Source organism: Rana temporaria, chromosome 12, assembly GCF_905171775.1.
Source record: "Rana temporaria chromosome 12, aRanTem1.1, whole genome shotgun sequence".
In the NCBI taxonomy this organism is placed as follows: domain Eukaryota; kingdom Metazoa; phylum Chordata; class Amphibia; order Anura; family Ranidae; genus Rana; species Rana temporaria.
Window position 1 is genome coordinate 34,520,634 of NC_053500.1, and position 5,825 is coordinate 34,526,458.

Below are 5,825 nucleotides of genomic sequence, written 5' to 3' on the forward strand. Positions count from 1 at the left end.
CCTAAAGTTGCCCCGAATTCCTGTGGAAAAAAGTTTTTTTGTACTTACAGTTTTGGTGTCTTGCGCGGCGTCCATCGGCGGTCTCGTCGGGTCCGGCGTCCGTCTGCGGCTTCGGGTGTCCTCTTCGTCGGGTCCGGCGTCCTTCTGTGGCGTCCTCGTGTCCTCCCCGCTCGTTTCCCGCGCCGAGTTTGAATACTGCGCCGACATATACAGAGCGCAGTACACTCGTGTATCGTCGGCAGGCTCGGCAACTCTCGCGCTGACGTCCTGTACGTCCAGGACGTCAGCGCGAGAGGACCCGAGACTGCCCGACAATACACGAGTGTACTGCGCTCGGTATATGTCGGCGCAGTATTCAAACTCGGCGCGGGAAAGCGGGTATCGGCGTATACCGCGCTCCCACGATTTTGCCCTGATTTTCAGGGCAAAAAAGTGCGCGGTATACGCCGATACATACGGTATATGAAGTAATAAAAATAAGTTAGTGGAAGGGGATACAGAGGTAATGGCAGGTTTTTCCTGTAGAAGGCATAGAAGTCCAAGGCGCATCAAGAAATCAGAGACTGGGAATTCCTTCGAGAAGCAGAAGATGCCACGTGGAATAATAAGAGGTGAAAAAAGTATAAATCCACCAAGAAGGGATAACCCAACTTTGGATGGATGCAGGAAATAATCTGCAGGCCTTTTCTAATATTCAGGGATCCCGAAATATCTTCCTCTGCTCCCCACCCTATCTTAACCCACAGAACTGAGTTAGGATAAAGGATGTGTTTTTGTGTTAAATGGAATGTTCAGCTTCGCGGTTGATGGACCAAATAAAATCTCAGCTTGACATATTTACATGGAATTGTTGTAGTATTTAAAAGAGAAGTATGTGTTTTTTTTGTTTTTTTTTAGATTCATACTTACCTAGGTGGATGCAGCATCAGTTCGATGCTGCATCACAGGGCTCGACAAATACCGGTCGCCAGGTCGCCATGGCGACTAGAAATAGGGTCCTGGCGACTTGGCTTGGAAGGGGGGCAAAAAAAAAAAAATGTTGTGTTTTTTGTGTGAGCTGGCGCCATCTGGTGGTGAGCCGTTGGTATTACAAGTTATTACCACCAGTTGTGTAAGCTGGCGCAATCTGGTGGTGGCCGTTGGTATTACAAGTTAAGCATTACAAGTTAAACAGCAATTCTAATGTTATTTTTCACTATTTTCACTGCCATCTTTTTCCCTCTAATTAGAACCCCCAAACATATATATTTTTTATCCTAACACCCTAGAGAATAAAATGGCGATCGTTGTAATACTTTCTGTCACGCCGTATTTGTCCAGCTGGTCTTACAAGCGCACTTTTTTGGGAAAAAAATACACTTTTTTTAATTAAAAAATAAGACAACAGTAAAGTTATCCCCATTTTTTTTTTATATTATGAAAGATAATGTTACGCCGATTAAATTCATACCCAACACGTCACGCTTCAAAATTGCGTCCGCTCGTGGAATGCCGACAAACTTTTACCCTTTAAAATCTTCATAAGCAACGTTTAAAAAAATCTACAGGTTGCATGTTTTGAGTTACAGAGGAGGTCTAGGGCTAGAATTATTGCTCTCGCTCTAACGATCACGGCGATACCTCACATGTGTGGTTTGAACACCGTTTACATATGCGGGCGCTGCTCACGTATGTGTTCGCTTCTGCGCGCAAGCTCGTCAGGACGGGGCGCGTTTTCTGGCTCCTAACTTTTTTAGCTGGCTCCTAGATTCCAAGCAAATTTGTCAAACCCTGCTGCATCAGTCCCCCGGAGCCTTTAAAACTGGGAACTGAGCGGTCGAACACCGCAGATTACTCGGTTCTCACAGCTCCGTGAGCAGAGAGCTGCTGACTGTCAATCAGCAGCTCTCTGCTCTGCCCCCTCCTCGCTTACTGGAGCGCTGGGCTGTGGACGGGGCGGGAGGGGCTGAGTCAGTGCTGGTCCAGGCATGTGGGTGGATCCCGACTCCATGGTTGTGTCGAAGCCTGAGTCTGGACGGACTTTGTGATGTTAGCAGACAGCAGATTTCAGCCCGCTCTCTGCTGAAACCAGGATGCAAAACTAACTGCACTCTTGTGATCAACGGGGGAGAAGTACAGCCAAACAATCTTTGTGAGTGTGAAATGTTACAGTATCTGAGAACCTAGGGATGCCCATACAGGCAGCATTTCTGAAATAAAACTATATTTACCGTATTTATCGGGGTATTGCGCGCTCTGGCGTATAGCGCGCACCCCTAATTTTGACCCTAAAAATCCTGTAAAAAAAAATTATTACATTTTACTACTTATAGTTTTGGTGTCTTGCCCGGCGTCCATCAGCGGCCTCGTCCGGTCTGTCTGCAGCATCGGTGGTGTCCTCCCGTCTTCTCTCGCGCTGTCTTCATGTCGAATCCCCGCTTCCCGCGCTCAGTTTGAAGCCTCCGCCGACGTATACCGAGCGCAGTACACTCGGGTATATTCGGCCAGGCTCGGCTTCTCACGCATAAACGTCACAGAGCGTGACTACGAGCAAAGCCGAGCCTGGCCGAATGTATCCGAGTGTACTGCGCTCGGTATATGTCGGCGCAGGCATTCAAACACGGCGCGGGAAGCAGGGCCGGATTCCAGACAAGGCTAACACGGCCAGGCCTCGGGGCGGCAGTGGGTGCAGGGGCGGCACTGCAGCTGAGAGGAGAGGACACTTTTATTTCGGGAGTCCCCCCCTGTCATGTCACGGATGGTGAGAGGAGAGAAAACAGAGGGAAGAGGAGGTGAGATGGTTCTCAATGTCATTATCGGCAGCAGCACCCCCCAATGATCAATGTCATTTTTGTCAGCAACATCCCCCCCGGTTCTCAATGTCATTTTCGGCAGCAGCACCCCCCCTGCTTCTCAATGTCCTGCCGAAAAAGTCCCCCGGCGGATAATGTCCCCCCTGTACTGCGTAGGCGGGGGTGGCATTGAAGGACCCGGCCTTGGGGCGGCAAAGGGAGTTAATCCGGGCCTGGTGGGAAGCGGGTATCAGCGTATATCGCGCACCCACGAAAGTGCACGTATACGCCGATAAATACGGTATTAGGATTTACTTTGTGGCAGAACATAGCCTCTTTACTAGCCAGAGTCTCCTTAAGCCATATTTATGTGTAGCGCACTGACCAAAGTAGTCTCAGGTTCCATTCCCTGATAGGCACACAGCAGCCAGGTGCCTAAATTTCCCAATCACTCGAGTCAGAGAACAGGCTGTACGTTTTTGTAGAACTTGGATAGGTTGAGGTTAGCATAGGGATACTCCAGTAACCATGAGCTTGACAATTAGGACTCTAATTCTGCACCCAGACTTCAGGGTGAAAGCACCCCCATTGAAGTGTAAAGCTTAGCAGTAACAGGAATCCCTCAACTGGAATAAAGTCCCTAATATGGAAAGTAGTAGCTAGTGACCTCCAAGGATGGCTAAGAAAAGTCTTGAAAAGCAGAAGGCTGGTACACACTGTCTCCTCATCTCCAGGCAGCCATGTGCAAGATCAGCTAACTTCAGGACACCAGAAGCCTGTGTCCTGCATCTTTGAGAATGCTCCAGGAGGATAGAACAGAGGTCCCCCAGCCAAACCATAGCTGGGACCCCACACAAGTGCTTGCAGTTCTAGGCAAAACTCCCAGGAATGCCACAGCTCTCAGGCTGGGCAGAGGCGGCTCTTTAATTAGGCAAATTAGGCGGTCACCTAAGGCCTCACACTCACAGGGGCCTCGCGGCCGCCTAACTTGCCCAATGCATTATTCTAGTTTTGAGGGACAGGGGACCTTTAACGTTGCTGTGCTCAGGCAGCAATAAGAGCCCTGATTTAGGAGTGGGGCCTCCAGCGTCCCTAACAACCAGTAAATATTGGTGACACCACCCCTTGTGATGTCAATGACCCAGCATGCCCTCAGTCAATGACGTCACAAGGGGGCGGGTTCAGCAGATGGCATCGCCGGGTGGCCCGCCCCTTAGTTATTAAAAAGCAGGATCTGAGGGCAACCTTGTTAAAGGGGGCTTCCAGATTCTGATAAGCCCCCTGTCCGCAGACTCCCACAACATCCGGCCAGGGTTGTGGGGAAGAGGCTCTTGTCCTTGAAATTATTTTTCCCCATCATCGGTGTGAGTGGGGCACCATGTCAAGTTTTGCCTAAGGCCTCACAATGCCTAGAGCCGCCTCTGAGGCTGGGTCTTACTCCCCCAGGAACAAGAGAGCTCTTCTCTGGGTTCCAGCCTATTTATACCCCCCTCAGCCGCCTGCTGGCCACCTGCCATATTGACCAGGGATTGGCTGTGGAGATACAAACATGCAGGCTGGGGTCATAATTCTCCCTCCCACTATGTCCCATGATCCCCTCGGAGATAGAGGGAAGCAATTGAGCCCATACTTACAGAAGGCAGACCTAACTAACCAAATAATGTCATCCCTTGTTACAGGGAGGCCAAAAATAAAATTTAACAAAACAATAGCTCTATAGGGCGCAACATATGTACCACACCCTTGAGCCCAGGAAGCATATTGTTCCTGAGATCGCCAAGGCGAATGAGAGCAGTGGCCTAGCGGCACATCAGCAGAAGGCTGCAACCAAACCCGGAAGAGCCAGTTGCCTCCTGATGACGTTACAGCTGAAGATGGCGGCATGTGACCCACAGAGCGGCAGCTGAGATCCTTTTCTACTGGGTGGGTGAGTATCCTAATTGAGGACAACCCAGCATCAAGTAAGCAGGTAATTCAGGTATCAGGTAATTCTTATAAGCCAGTCTTGTTATTGAGACAACTCTACCACATACCAAAAGCAAGTCTTGGACCTCACTGCAGACTACACGCTACGTAGGTGTAGCGCTACCCCCTCAGGAGCCGCTGGTTAGATTTGGGACGGCATAATTATGTTACCTCTGTGATGTGTCTAGGGTTGATGGTGATGCTGAGAGCAGTGAAGGAATGTCCAAACAGTGGTTTGACGTTTTCAATGCTTTATTTCTGGTCCAACACGACCAACAGTCAACTCGAGGTAGATAGAATAGGTTGGTGAAGAAGAATAAACTTTGCAGATTCAGGCTATGGATAGAAGAAGCAGTCCTGCCTCCAATAATTATGTTTGTTTCGTCGCCACTCCAGCCGGAGTGGGTATAGTGCCCCTGGACAGGTCCCTCTCACAGACTTAACAGCCAGAGCGTCACTCGGAACTGCTGGGAAGGAACAAGTCTCTGCCACCGACTTGACTCTATTAGGTTTTAGGTTAGTAAAGGGTCTCTGCCACAGGCCCAGTACTCAGGAACATGAAAGTAGAGCGAATCCTCCCAGTCAATAATTTGGGGCCACGACTGACAGTCTGCAGCATACAACCTGCCAGTATTTGGTCACCTGCCCCCACCTCTGGCCACATGCGGTATTGCATGCAATAAAAGTCAATGTGAAACAAATTATCTTCGTTTCCATTGACTTCTATGGGGAAACTTGCTTTGATATACGATTGCTTTGAATTACAAGCATTCTCCTGGAACGGATTATGCTCGTAATCCAAGGTTCCACTGTACTCAGTTATACTGTATTGTGCTGCCACCTAGTGATCAAGTTTGGAAACCATTCAAGTATCTCAGTTACTGAGATAGTTTCATTGTTTGTTATTCTTCGTTCTTATAAACCAAAATATCGATGTACTTTTGCTTCGAATGCAGCAGAAAATAAATCTATTGTGTGGACTGGATCTGCCGCTTGATTGTGCAGCATCATTTCCCTGGATACTATTTTTCTCATAATGGTGTTTGGAGCCCATCTCATGGAGCAAGAATACTTCTTCATATACTGAAA